Source organism: Oryctolagus cuniculus, chromosome 3, assembly GCF_964237555.1.
Source record: "Oryctolagus cuniculus chromosome 3, mOryCun1.1, whole genome shotgun sequence".
Lineage (NCBI taxonomy): Eukaryota > Metazoa > Chordata > Mammalia > Lagomorpha > Leporidae > Oryctolagus > Oryctolagus cuniculus.
In genome coordinates this window covers 65,345,123-65,360,436 of record NC_091434.1, presented here as the reverse complement: position 1 = coordinate 65,360,436, position 15,314 = coordinate 65,345,123, and the positions used below count along the sequence as shown (strand labels likewise).

The 15,314-nt window shown below is 42.7% G+C and overlaps 1 long non-coding RNA gene across 1 annotated transcript in view; it reads right to left on the bottom strand.

Moving 5' to 3' along the window:
• Positions 1-11,375, bottom strand: part of LOC103348783 (uncharacterized) — a 13,961-nt gene extending 2,586 nt beyond the window's left edge. Inside the window, exons 1-3 of the long non-coding RNA XR_007920365.2 lie at positions 11,016-11,375; positions 8,912-9,059; positions 5,610-5,691 (exon numbers count right to left, since the gene is read on the bottom strand). This is a non-coding gene — a long non-coding RNA (uncharacterized lncRNA). The remainder of the gene's footprint in view (positions 1-5,609; positions 5,692-8,911; positions 9,060-11,015) is intronic.
• Positions 11,376-15,314: the final 3,939 nt, after the last annotated feature.

The following is a 15,314-nucleotide window of genomic DNA, read 5'->3' as shown; positions in this document are numbered from 1 at the left end:
TCTTTGATGCATGATTTTAAATCTACACTTTGCTGGGGCCAGCGCTGTGGAGCAGTAGGTTCAAGCCCTGGCCTAAAGTGTCAGTATCCCATATGGGTACCGGTTCTAGTCCCTGCTGCTCTTTCTCCAATCCAGCTCTCTGCTATGGACTGGGAACGTAGTAGAAGATGGCCCAAGTCCTTGGGCCCCTGCACCCACGTGGGAGACCCGGAAGAAGCTCCTGGCTCCTGGCTTCGGATTGGCGCAGCTCAGGCCATGGCGGCCATCTGGGGAGTGAACCAGTGGATGGAAGACCTCTCTCTCTGTTTCTACCTCTCTTTAACTCTGTCTTTCAAATAAATAAAATAAATCTTTAAAAAAAATAAATCTACACATTGCTCATTTTGAACTGGTGTCCTACTAAGCCTTCCATTTGTCTAGTAGGTAGCCCATTTGGTTCAGTGCCTGATATCAATGAACAGAGTTGGGAGGAGTTATGGAGTGAAGACCAAGCCAAGCCGCAGACGCCAGCCAGGTGAGCCAGGAAAGTCACAAATGGAAGGGAAGTGGCTAGGTGGAGGTCAATGCCAATGAGCACTGCCACTCACTGATGGTAGTCTCTGAGGAGTCGCCCAAGGCTGGTCTTTGTCATTTAGCTCATGAATAACAGAAGAAAAGAATAAGGCAATGACATAGAAAGCAGAAGAACCTGGCTGACGTTGGCCAACAGGAAGGGACAGCACCTTCGTGTGCTGAGGACAGACATGTTAGGAACATGTTAGCTCAATTTGTTATGCAAGGGACAGTGAGAGGGTACACACACACAACACGTTCTCCGTGCAGTCATCCTGTTCTCTGCCACTGATTGTTCCTACACAGAAGCATGAGCCATTCCACCACACTAGGCAGCCTGCCTGGTTGCACATGTGAATCACAATACATGAAGTTATCCTCTCTATTGAGAACAAGTTCTGGAATTAGAAAACTGTTCCTGAACTTCATAGTCCAAGGAACTGAAACTTTCTTAATCTCAAACGTAGCCAATTCCAGGAAAACCTGTTCCAAGTCCAAGAAAAAAAAAGTCTGAATTATACTGGATCTGGATCGAATCCTGATTGGCTCACAGCAGTTCTGTTGCCTGAAATGAATGCTCACCCTGAATAACTTTTTCACACTCCACCCCGAAACGTCAATTTTTTAAAAAGAACAAGCATTCACCTACAGTAAAGATATAGTGGACAACATCATCTTTATGAGACATTTTTCAGATCTTAATGCAAGCAATAGAGTTGCGTAGGAAAATTGGTTTTCCTTTTACTTACACATATCATGAATTTCATAGCTTATAAGATTTTTCCTCCTTTCACCGGCTGCAGAAAGACTCACCATCAAATTGGGAATTATATATGTGTAATTCTTGATTACATTTTATTCCTCTACTGTTCCTTTTTAAAAAATATTTCTAATGTTTGTTATCTTGATATATTTATGTAGCAAATAAGCTATCCTCAAATCTTGTGGAGTAAGGTGGTAGGATTGATCGACTGGCTGATTGACCAACAGAGACATAAGGAGCATGGTCAGAGGAGGTGACACCTTCTTGTTGGAGGGTTTTAGAAACAAGACAATTTTCATGACTTTGCCTTTAGCTGAACTAGAGCCAAGCCAATGGCCCAGTACTCTCCGTGTCACATGGCAACACTTCAGCTGTGCTCCCAGAGGCTCACCATTTCTGGTTATTGATGCCCCAAATGATTCTGTGCTAGTATCAGGGGACACCTTCTCACAGACAAAATTGCCAGTGGGAACAGGCAAAGCCAGATGGCCAGAAGTAACAAAATACTAACCTTGCTGAAGGGAAGGCCAGATTGGATACTAGGAATTCTAGAGGTAAGCTAAATGCTAGCATCAAAACTTAAAAACAAAGCAATCATCATAAGTATTTATACTCTAGAAGATCACTGCTAATATAATCCCCAGAGCCCTGAGACTAAATACAGGGAAGGTTTAGAGTGGTTTTCATATTCTTTAATATTATCTTCTTATTTGGATTCTTTGACATGATATAATTATATCCAGGGCTATGCTTCACCAGAATCACCAGGTGGTTTAGGCAACTTCGTCACCTACCAATTAATACACATTTATGGAGGATTTACATATGCTAGACTGTGAGATGGATAGATGAGTGAGATATGGGACCTAACTTCAGAGTCCCTACCGTTTAGCAAGAGACAGACACATTAATAGTTACAATATGGAGTCTCTGGCACAGAGGAAGTAAACGTGACAAAAAGCAAAAGAGAGGATGGGTTAGTTCAGAGAATAAGGAAAACAAAACGTGAGTGGGACCTTAGGGATAAAGAATTCCTCAGGCATTAGAGCTAAGGAGGAGGGGACCAGGGGAAGGGAGCAGCAGGAACAGAGGCCCACGGGCCTGCACAGCGTCAGAGGCTCAAGGCCTTGTGTTTGGTGTGCTGGTAGCTTAGATCGGATAGGAAACACTCTACACACTCCTGCCGAGTGCGGGGGTTTGGCCTTTATCTTGTACATGGTGAGGAGCCACTGGGGGAATTTTAGAAAGAGAACTGACAGAGTTAATATTGTTTTTAAATAACTCATGATAGTAGAGGAATGGACAGTTAGAAGGACAAAGCTGTGGAATCAGGTATTATTTCATGACCATCTCAGCTCTGAAAATATCAGACTTGGAGCTATCAGCATACAGACATACAAATAAATCCGCAGGAACTGCTTTATTCCCTGTAAAAGAGGCAAGAAGATCAAAAGCAACGTAAAGCACTCCGGGCAGAGTGCACAGAGGAAGGGGAGCCCCCCCCCCCCGCCCCCGCAGGGCAACCGCGAAAGAGAACCGGAACGAGAAATGTTCTTGGAGGACAGTGAGCTGCGGAGGACCCAGCGCAAGGAGGAGTGGCCAACAGCGCCTAGCGCAGCAGGGTGGCAGGCGAAGGCCTCGGAGCAGGCACCAGTGACTTTCACGGGTTGAGAACAGTGCAGGCAGAATTCGCGGTTAAAGAGGAGGAAGCTGGAGCAGACTTTTCTGTGGCTGAGAAGAGGCGGGAACAAGGTGTAGGAGAGGCTGGGTAAAGCAAAGAATTGTGGGGGGTGTTGAAAACTGATGGGGAAGTAGTAGTGAGCACGAGAGTGGTGAAGGGAGGGGGAAAGGGATGGGTAAGAGACAGATAATACAAGGTTTGCCCAAGAGAGCTAGGAGATGTAATCAATCAGACCAAAGGATCAACTCTAGAAACACAGCAAGTCCCTGGGATGAATGAGCAGACCAGCAGGTTATCTGACATTGAGAGCACCCAAAAGAAGCACAGCATGGCTGTTTTAAAAATGTGTCCACCTATTTGGACATTTTTTTTTTTAAGATCTAGCCATGGTGATCTATTTTGAAGCTGGCCAACAGAAAGAAATATGGTTAAAAAAAAAAAAAACTTTTAAAAAGTAAATCATCCTGGAAAATTTCAGCAGTGCTTAGGAAAGATCTACTCCCTTTTTAAATTTAACACTTTTGATGTAACTACTGAAGTATTAAAAACATAGTGTTTCTAATTAGATAATATAGCCCATGAGTGAATACTTACAACTCGTGGGAAAACAAAGGCTTGCCAACAATCCAACAGAAAATTTGGTGTTTATAAAAGACACTGTGACTCCCAGGTATGTGATCCCAGATCTCATGCTTTTTGATCTTCCCCAAGACAAGGAGAATTTCTTCTGTCTTTTAAAGACAGAGATTCTGCAGATGGAAGTGGATCCAATCCCAAGATCTTTCCATCTATATCAAATCTGATACCTCCTGTTGGAAAAAGTGATGACCATAACCAAAAGGTACAGGGAGGAGCAGGTGTTAACACACCTACACCCAAGTCAAAACACCTGAGTTCTCTATCTGACTCTGAGCCTAATTCTAACTTCCTATTAACTGAGATCCCAGCAAGTGCAGTGATGGCTCAAGTCACTGGGCTCCTGCCACCCCTGTGGGAGACCCAGAGTGCAATCCCAGTGCCCAGTTATGGCCCAGCCCAGTACCAGTTGTGAAATCTGAGGGGTGAACCAGTGGTTGAGAACTAGCTCCAGCTCTCTCTCGCACTCGCTCTCTCCCTCTCCTCCCCCTCCCCCGCTTCCTCCATCAGTCCCTCTCTCCCAAGTAATTTTAAGTGCCAAAAATATTTTTGAGACTACTTCTATCCATAACTCTTAACAATGAAGGGCACCTGGGACATCGGCTAGCCTCAGTGCCATCACATTTCCAAAACTGGCAGCCGGGCCTCCTCTTTAGCCTGCTCACCATGTTTTCATCTGATCCCTGACACTTACTAGGAGATAGCATAAATCACATTTATTTCTTCTTTTTGGCAGATTTTCTTTTTGGCTTCTCCTTGCTTAACAATTTAAATTAAATTAAAATCTAATAGAGTCTGGAATCAGAATTCCCAATGTATCTTATAATGGAATAAATCCTTCAATTGGGCCAACCTTCTTAACAAGAATATAACAAGTTTTTAAATTAAGTATAAGAATTTAAGAAATAAAACAGGTTCTTTGTTGGCTGTAAGACACAGAACTATGTTTAGAAATATATTAAGCTAATATTTTTATAGCCAATGATTGAATATACTCTACCTATAAGCAAAGAGATCCACTAATTTAACTACCTGAAGTCTCGATATGCAACTATTAGGACAAAAGACATCCGGAAGCCAATCAAATTCAAACCTGCATTAGGCACTCAGAACACTGTGCTTAAGGTCCTGTCTACTTCTGTTCCTGGGACATTTATATTTCTGGTTGGAAATTGAGGTGTGATGCTACCATGTTTTCTGTCCCAAACCTCCCTTCTCTGGAGAACTCTCCCCAACTGCTTTCTGCTTCAACAAAGATCCCAGTGGGAACTGCCATATTATACATGACTTCCTTTGTCACAGCTGGTAGAACTAGAGGTGTGCCTGTCTAGGACTAGGAGGGGACAATGGGAGAGTCTAGTGGCAGGAGTTGTAACATATTGACCTTGGAGTCATTGCTTGTGTATCTTTACCACACAGAGGACATCACTCTACAGCTGATGGGGATAAAACCATCAGGCAGAGAGAAACACAGCCAAAAGTTAGAGCAGTTCTAATGGCATATTATTTTAAAGATTTATTTATTTGAAAGTCAGAGTTAAGAGTGAGAGAGGAAGAGACAGAGAGAGGAAGGAGAGAGATCTTTCATCCACTGGTTCATTCCCCAAATGGCCACATCAACCAGGGCTGGGCCCGGCAAAAACAAGAAGCTAGGAGCTTCATCTGTGTCTCCCAGGTGGGTGCAGGGGCCCAAACACTTGGGCCATCTTCCACTGCCTTCCCAGGCCCATTAGCAGGAAGCTGGATCTAAAGTGAAGCAACTGGGACTTGAACCGGTGCCCATGTGGGATGCTGGTGCTGCAGACCGCAGCTCAACCTGCTGCACCACACCCTTGGCCCCTCGAAGTGCATTTGACTGCTCGCATTCTGTCGTTGCTAAGGTCTGGCCACGTGACTCCTGTATTAGGAAGTGTTGCATTATTATCATGAAGTTCCTGAGGCAGGTTAACTTTGTAAAGGAAAGTCTATTTAGCTTACAGCTGTGGACACTCGGCGCATGGTGCTGCCATCAGCTCGGCTCAAGCGAGGACCTCACAGTAGATGACCGTGCTGGGAGCATCTGTGGAGAGAAGAGATCACGTGGGGAGGCAGAAGGCAAAGGCTGGGTGAGGCCAGGCTCGGGCTTTGATAACAACCCTACCATGAGGACTCCCAGGGGATCTTGTGTGACCCATCTTGATCTCTTCCAAGGGTAGTTCCCTCAGTGATGTAAGGACTTCTCACTTGGCCTTAACTCCTAAAGAACCTGCTACCTCCCACTACTGCTACTTTGGGGACCAAGCCTCCAATATACGAGGCTCTGGGGGGACAAATATCCAAATCATAATACCTCCTACACCTGAATTTAGGTCACATAAGATAAATCTGTTGCCTTCCCCCCCAAATCGTCTTCTTCCTTAAACTAGTTGGAGTTTGGCCCTTGGAGTGAAAACAGCTCGTAAATGGGGGTGTGTATTTGGCCTAGTGGTTAAGATGCTGAGTGGGACCCCCACGTCTGTCTCATAGCAGAGCGCCTGGGTTTAAGTCCTGGCTCTGCTCCTGATTCTGGCTTCCTGCTAATGCAAGCAGAGCACTGTCTCACTATTTAAAATAGTGTGCAAATGTATATTGTAGAGGCTGTTTGGTCAGGCAACCCTTCCCTGAAGGTAGTTCCTGACAATTCAATCACCATCTACAGTTCTTGGGCCCGCCTCTCTTGTCTGCGCCCACAGATTGCAGGACAAGTGATGCCATGTGCTTTAAACTGTGGCAGTCCCTCAGGTTTTCTCAGTTCTTAAAGGAACTGGAAGAGATGAATTCTAAATCAAAATGGTGCACCAGCCATGACTCCACAGTAAGGCAGCTGATGTTTATGGAAATGTGGTAGAGTCTACCACCCAAATGTGTGCTTTTCCCTTCGAAGCTATGTGTATTGTACTGTGCCCTTGTCCTAGGAGACTGCTCTTTCTCTAAGCAGCACTGGAATTCCACTTAGGGATGTCCTTCACAGCTTCCTTCCCCTTCCTCTGAATATTCCTAATGGTGCCAAATCTTTATCATTACAGACAAGTCTGGGCTTTTGAAATGAGCCCAAATATTTGGAGCCAAGGTTGTTGATTAAGGTAAAGTAATCAAACTTAAAAAACCATTTGGTATCAAAAGTAATATTTGAATATAAATATGGTGATAGATTTTTCTTTCATTATTTACAAACTGCCTCTGACAGGTGGTTTTGCTCAGTTACGTTCTGTGAAAATTTCATAATATAATTTACCTGCAAGGTAAATTTCAAAAAATCTTACTTATGTGATTTGTCTAATCAGATTCAAAGTGGAGAAGGAAAACCCCTTCTTCCTAAGTCTAAGATCTTATAAGAAGGCCAAGAGATATGGTGCCAAAAGTGCTTGTATATTTTATGTCAATTTGTGTGGGAGGGGGATCAAGTTTGATTTTACACTATCTTTTTTCTCCCCAAAGAAACCTTTTATTTAAGGAATACAAACTTCATGCATCTCATAAGTACAACTTTAGGAATACAGTGATTTTTCCCACCATACCTGCCCTCCCACCCACTCTTCCACCCCTCCTCCTCCTCCCTCTCTCATTCCCAGTCCCATTCTCCACTAAGATCCATTTTCAATTAACTTTATACACAAAAGACCAACTCCATACTGAGTAAAGAGTTCAACAAACTGCACAGAAAACAAACAACAAAAAAAAACTAACGGTCGAGACAAGGGCTGTTCAAAGTCATTGCATCTCGAAGTTAATTTCACTCCCTTTTTTTTTTAAGAAACTTAATTAACTTTAAAGAAGCACCCAAGAATAATACATCTTTTGCGAGCACTTAGACATAACTATAACTTATGAGTCATAAGAATATCCTCCACTTAATACACTAAAAGAAAGTGAGTCCTTGAGGACAAGTTTTATCATTAATTAAGGAAGCACCTAAGAAAATTTCATCAGTTCTGATTTATCCAGACTATCATCTTGTCAAGGGCATCAATTATAACTCAAGCGATGAGAAATTGCAATACATAAAAATTCTTTTTTAAATATTTATTTATTGTTTGTTTGAAAGGTGGAGTTACAGAGAGGGAGAGGGAGAAAAGAGAGATCTTGCAACCACTGGTTCACTCCCCAAAAGGCCACAATGGCCATTACTGGGACAGGATCAAGTGGGGAGCCTGGAACTCCACTGGGGTCTCCCATGAGACTGGCAGGGGCCCCAGCCCTTGGGCCATCTTCTGCTGCTTTCCCAGGTGCATTAGCAGGGAGCTAGATCTGAAGTGGGGCAGCTGGGACTAGAACCAGCACCCATATGGATGCTGAGTGTTACAGGCTGTGGCTTAACCCGCTGCACCACAAACCAGCCCCAGGAAATTTTTCACTCTAAATGAGAGTACATCCTCTTTGAAAAACCTAGCAGTTAGAAAGGAAACATTTAAACAGCGCTCCTTCCCCGCCCCTCTTGCCTGCAGACCTGCAGCCTCCGACGCAGCAGCACGGCCACTCTCAGGCCTCCCGCAAAGCCCAAGACCGAGGAAGGTCACCCAGCAGCAGTGGCACCGAGCTGTAAACTGAAGCGGAACTCGTGGAAACCAGAGGGTGGACCATAGGGTGCAGAGAAGATGGAAGGGCCGGATCCTGATGCCCCCCCCACTCCCGTTGGTTCCTGGAGCAACAAGAAAACAAAGCACGCGCTGCCCGGTGGCTCCCCGCCCGCCCGTCCCAACACACGACACTTAGGAGCTGGCGGCGCCGCGTGCAGCAGATCTTACTGCGCTGAGATCGCTCCCTGAGCTTCCTCCAAGGGCCACAGAGCCACCCTAGAGAGAGCAGCCCAGTCGGCCGGCACAGTCACCAATCCCAACGCCACATTGGACAGCGAAGGACATGGACGGGCAGCTCGTGGGCACCCTTTGTTTGTGTTTAAATAAAGCCATAAAACTGAAAAAAAAAAAAAAGTTTCCTTCCTCTGAAAGGACTTTTTGGGGGCCACGCTCACGTCCAGGAGATGGAACGTTGGAGGACTCGGTTAGTATTTTCAAAAATGACACCACTCTAGGGCAATTCCAAAATCTCCCTTTCATACGTTTTCCGTGAAGTTACACAACGCAAGGGTTTCAAAGCCATCTCCCAAGTTTCCCAGAGAATAAATACATCTGATTTGAGAAATCTTACATCAGCAAGATTGTTCGTATATTATTTGTACCAGTTATTTCTTAAATAAATAAATAAAACCCCAGAAAATCTTTTTAAAACATCGTTTCAAATGCTACAAATAGAAATGTCACCTGTGTGGCATGGCTGGCTATTTCGCTTGTACTGTGTCGCTGCTTCATATTCTGAACAAACAGAGGGGCGATTTTCCCCAAAGGGTTCAGGAGGGCAGGCGATTTCATTTCTTCAGAAAATTGTTTCTCAGGATTTCAATCTTCTTAGCTGGAGATGACAAAACATAATATCAGAAACACTTATGCTTCTTATCTGCTATATTTTCAAAGCATAAATAAAAGCTCAGTATACATGTAAGACAGGTGGATCCAAAGCTAGCAATAAATCACCTACATATTGCAAAATCATTTCATAGCATAAAGACATTTTAATTTTAAAATGTTAAGGAGAAGATTAATCCAAAAACTAAGCACGATAAAAATATTTTTGCATTGTCACCCTTATTTTACTCAGGTCACATTCGATTTTCTAAATCTTAGGGTTAATGAGACAAGTGATAAAAAATTAAATTGGATTTTTAGAAGAGGGGATTCAAATGGGCACCATTCAGCAAAAGCTCCTTTTTTCTATTTCTATGCACAGTGGTGAGCACTATTTTGGTTTTCAACCTCATTACACTTCTATTCATAAAGCATGGTATAAAAACTTTAAACCTCAAATGTTTTAAGAATAAAACAAATCATGCATCTACAAAAAGATGAGCATAATGGCTTTTTTGTAGCATGCCTGGTGCGCCTTTCAACTGGTCTTGCCCACCATTAGCTGAGCAATTCCCATTAGCATTAATATGCTCTTAAGTTCCGACTGTCCTATCATTTAAGCAATAATTTGAAGATCAGTTCAATTTCATGGGAATTTCACTATTCCAGGCTGGCTTTGTGTCAGTGACAGAGAGAAATTTAGTTGTTGAGCTCACTCAAGGCTTTATGGTCTTTTGTGGAGTAAGTGAGCACATGTACACCCGTGACACCTGTCATTAAACCAGTATCATAGAGATGAAACAGTTGCGACAAAAGGCAGCCTCAGAGGTATGCCTGTGAGTCTCCCTCCCTCTCGTCTCAGCTCCCAGCTTATTCGCAGACACCACAGCAAATAGGACATCGAGCAAAATACCATGTTGGTCTCTTCCAGACTTAAGGGACCCCTAAAGAAATACCTGAGTACTCACCCCATTTTGGTTGCCCCAAGAAGGTCTCTGGCAATACATCAATTTCTGATTGGAAAGAATTAACATAGTAGCAAAGACCCTTCCATGTTGTGGGTGTTCCGCATACTATATGCTTATTGTATTGAAATAGCACCCATGAGATCACATTCCTGTAACTGCTTTGCCCAATTAGTTATGAGCACAAGTGTCAGAGGACACAGCAAGTGTTTGAGTGCTGGCTAGGGGATAGGGGAGGGAACAGGAAATAAAATCCCATCTGAAAAATTCAGAATTCTTATATAACTACAAAAGGTTTACAAAGGGGCTTCAGTGTCTCTGAGCAACTATATTCTTGACGCCAAAAATTATTTCTAATGTTTACAAGAAAGTTCATAAAAGTCACCCTTAGATGCTTAGGCAGCATTTTGTGTATTCTCATTCGCTGGGATGGAGAGGCAGTAAGACTGACAGCTTGTGAGACCTCAGATCTCAGGGCTGCTCTGGTAACGTCTTACTGTTAGGCTGGGTGTGGGTGATTCAGCTCCAGTGTTGGCAAAGCTTCGTAGGACAAATCTGTTAAAACGGCCATATTAAAAACGGGCTCCTCTGCTATAAGGGATACATGCATTGCCAAAAAATCCTTGCATCCTGCAAGGTCACAGGAGCCATAGGAAAAACAGGGTTAGAAGCAGACTATACAAAAACTTAAGCAACTGTGCAAGTAATAATAATAATAAACCTAGTAAAAATATTCTCAATTTAAAAAATGAGTCGTTAACTTCCTGATTTAAAAGACTCTATAAAGGAATTTCTACCCTTTTAACGATAAATATTTTATCACAATGAAAGAAACAGAGGAAGAGGGAAGCTAGTTTGATGGAAGGGGTGAAATAAAGGATTGAGGTGGCTGTTTTGTGGAGACAAGGGAATACCAACAGATTGAGGAGAACCACACAATAAGTGCTCCTAAGAAAAAGCACTCAGCCCAGCCATCCACAGCCTGATGGTTCTCTTACCTTGGCCATAGGTTCTATAATCTATGCTCTTCCACCGCTTGTTGCTTCAGTTGCTGCTGCTTTGTGACACAAAGCATGAATGGTCTGAAAAACATATCATGTATGACTCACATGACTTTAGGCTTACACTGGCCTCATTCTCCTATCTACCAGTTGCTTAAGAGTTTAAGCATCTTATAGAAACATGTTTGTTGCCCAAATGTATGGAAGGAAGGAAGGAAGGAAGGAAGGAAGGAAGGAAGGAAGGAAGGAAGGAAAGAAGGAAAGAAGGAAAGAAGGAAAGAAGGAAAGAAGGAAAGAAGGAAAGAAAGGAGAAGTTTAAGTGTCCTGTGTGCATGGGTGCCCTAACAGCCTCAAGGCAGAAATCTGAACCTAACAACCTCCCAGCCCGTGTACCTCTTCTATTTTAGGAACGTTCAGTTCTGCAGGCCTAAGAGTGATTTACTTTTTTAAACGACAGTTAATGGCAGTGACTGTAGATGTTATAAAGGTAGGTGACCATAGAGGCAGACACTAAATAGCGGGAGACTATTGGTTAGTACTTCAGCTGAAGAAGAATTCTCCATAGACAGGTGGTGACTTTCCAATTCCAGAAGAAGAAGACGACGCAGTGAAATGGAAGGACAATCAAGCCATCCACTAGGGCATACGCATGCCTCTGGGCAGTGCGTGTCCCAGGTCTGTTGGGGTTTGTAGACCCCAGGGAGGATCCCTTCATTTACAGCCCTTGGAAGCTGCATCCACGGAGTCACCATTTTTCACCTTCTGGATTGTTCGATTAGTGCAGGGCCAACAGGCTATGTTTTACTCTACTGCTTTTCAACAGAAGAATGAATTTCTCTTGGCCTCTTTCTTGGGCTCATCTTGATTTTAAGCAGCTGACCCTTATAATCTATTTTATTCAGCACAAAATATGAAACACAAAATAAAAGCAGTGGTTGACTTCCATGACTGCCTTTTGTTCTACCTTGTTGGCCCCTGTTTGCCCTATTTGAACAGTGCTGTGTCTCCTTCACATTCCCTTCTTAATGAGGTTATCTACCTTGCATACTCAATGAGATTGTACCTTATATAATAAATTCTCTGCTCTGAGATATGTCTGAGGGGGCAGCCTACTCAGCTATTAAAAGGTGTAACCTTTAACTGAGAATGGTCTTAAGGCTGGACACGACTTTCATACTGAGCTTTCAATTACTTAAAGATGTCACCATAGCATTCAGAGGTGTTTACATTTACATATACTAGTAGATCAGCTTTACAAATACCCACTCACTAACTTTGCAAAATGGCTAGTAAAAAAAAAAAGCTCATTTGTTTCTCCATGGATGTTGTTCTTGCTTGTGTGTGCTAATGAAATAAATGTGTGCTAATAATGCAACCTAGTCAGTAAAGAATAATCATTTTTAATGCACTGGAAGTGCTATCAATTATGTGTGCTAATGAAATACATGGAGCTACAATCAATATGGATCCTTCAAATTCCCTTCCAGCCGATAATTGTTCTCTTCTCACCCACACTTGTACCAGAAAGGATAATAGTGACTACTTTAATGTCATCTTATTATATTCTTACCTCGGAGGGAAACAATAACAAGCAGAAGCCAAAAGTCTGGAAGCAGAAGAGGGATGAAGAACAAATGAATGGCCTGGACAACCCCCCATTCAGACAGTAAGCCTGGCTGTAGGTCGGTGATGGAGTGGTGGTGGAGGCCAGGGGGAGGGGATTGGTGACTGGAGGCGAGGGGACACAGGGAAAATTATTTTATGAACTTATTTAGGCTAATGTATATCACGGCACTTGAAGGTAACAATACAAATAATTTTGTATATATTTCTTCCCGAAATTGGACGCTGACTTTTGTACATCTTACTTTCCAAGTCTCATCAACACTGCCACCCAGTCTGACAAAGAAAGCCACACTCTGCAAAGACAGATGGCTCAGACTGCTTTGGGAAGTGTCAGCTGAAAGGGCTGTGTAAGTGATTGGAAGCAGCAGAACAGCACACTTCCTCTTCATTCTCTTCCTGACTGTCCTGGCAGGGCCTAGGTCTCATAGCCCTGAACCTCTTTTTTACCTGTCTTTTCAAACATCTGGCAATAATGTGGGACAGCAAAGTATGTTGGTGGAAGTTTGTAGAAAAGATGTTCTTTATGAACAGAACCATCACAAAGCAGGAATTACATACAATAAGAGTCATGAAAACCCACATGGATAACCTATAAAGGGCTAAAGGAAATGTTGATACTCACTGCAAATTCAACAAAATGACACGCGATGGAGGTGCCTGGTCCACACATGGGGGTCACAGAAGGAGTACAAGGCAGGCAGGTAAGAAGGGCCAGACAAAGCAGATGACTTGTAGATCCTTCGTAGAACCAGGGCCTCCAGCCCAAGATGAAGTTGAGAAAGGCAGTTGTTCACCACTGTACCTATGCCTCCAGGTAAAGCTCAAAGGATGGGAGTGCCAAGAATGGAAATGGGATGTATGCAGAGCAACTTACAACCATCTCTCATTATTACGAATCAATTCCACTCTCCATTGCATCACAGAAGAATCAAAGTGCATGGTTAAAACAAAGAATGCACAGTGCTCCCTACTCAGTGGAGGAGAGGCCAGCAAGCAGTACGAGATTCTTTGTTGGGTTCTTAAATAACAGTAACTTTCCAATAGTGCTTTGAAAAATCAGGCCAACCTGATTTGTGGTTGTCTTACCAAAGGGATTCTGCAGGTATCCTTCATTTCTTCAAAATATTAAACAGAAATATTACCATGGAACATTTTTTTATTCCCCCCCATAACTTCCCTCCCACCCGCAACCCTCCCCTTTCCCTCTCCCTCTCCCCTTCCATTCACATTGATTCATTTTCAATTCTCTTTATATACAGAAGATCAGTTTAGCATATATTAAGTAAAGATTTCAACAGTTTGCACCCACATAGAAACACAAAGTGAAAAATACTGTTTGAGTACTAGTTATAGCATTAAATCACAATGTACAGCACACTAAGGACAGAGATCCTACATGGGGAGTAAGTGCACAGTGACTCCTGTTGTTGACTTAACAAATTGACACTCTTGTTTATGGCATCAGTAATCACCCTAGGCTCTTGTCATGAGTTGCCAAGGCTATGGAAGCCTTTTGAGTTCACCGACTCTTATCATATTTAGACAAGGTCGTAGTCAAAGTGGAAGTTCTCTCCTCCCTTCAGAGAAAGGTACCTCCTTCTTTGATGACCTGTTCTTTCCACTGGGATCTCACTCACAGAGATCTTTCATTTAGGTGTTTGTTTGTTTTTTTTTTTTTTTTTTTTGCCAGAGTATCTTGGCTTTCCACCATGGAACATTTTACAAGATCTTTCAATCACTTAAATGACATAAGCAAAGAGAAATGTTACTGGTAAAAAAAATCAACTAAAACAAATGGATAAGAATGGAGGTTTTGTTGAAGTAAGCATTTGACTTAGCAGTTAAGATGCTGTTTAGAACACACGTGCACCATATTGGAGTGCCTGATTCAAGTCCCAGCTCCTCCACCTCCAATCCAGGCTCCTGCTGAAGTGTACCCAGAAGGCAGCAGTTGATACCTGAAGTACTTGGGTTCCTGCCAGTCATGTGGGAGACCTGGATTAGGTTTCAGACTCCTGGCTTCAGGCTGGCCCAGCCCTGGCTGTTGCATTTGGGGAATGAGTCAGTGGATGGCAGATATCTCTCTCTCTCTCTCTCTCTCTCTCTGCCTTTCAAGTAATTTGAAAATAAACAAAAATATTTTTAAAAAAGAATGAAGAATGAAGGCTGTGTGATTCATTGAAATGTTTATGGGCCTTATTCTGATTAGAATAACCTAGGTTCAAACTTGCCCTTGCTACTGAATAGGTGAGTGACCCTAAATGAGTTAATGAATGTTTTTAACTTTCATTATCTACAAGATAGACATGAAAATTATGTATTCAAAATAACTCTTAAAGAATCACATGACACTGTGCATGTAAAATATCCTAAAACAGGCTGGGTATGCATCAAGTGATTTCCCCATAGGAAACCTACACATCAGAGTGGCCTCCACTTATATGACTGCATGATTAGACATTTAAAATAACTACTCTTAAGAAAACACCTCTGTGGAATCTTTCACATACTGTAAATTTACCTGAATTCTAATCTTCTAAATGGTTCTATTTCATATTATCACAGATTCCCAATTTGTGAAGCATGAATCAGATTTTTGCTTTGTTCACTATCACAAGGCACTTCTAGATCAACCTGCACTAACATGTGTTATTGCATTCTGTATTGTGA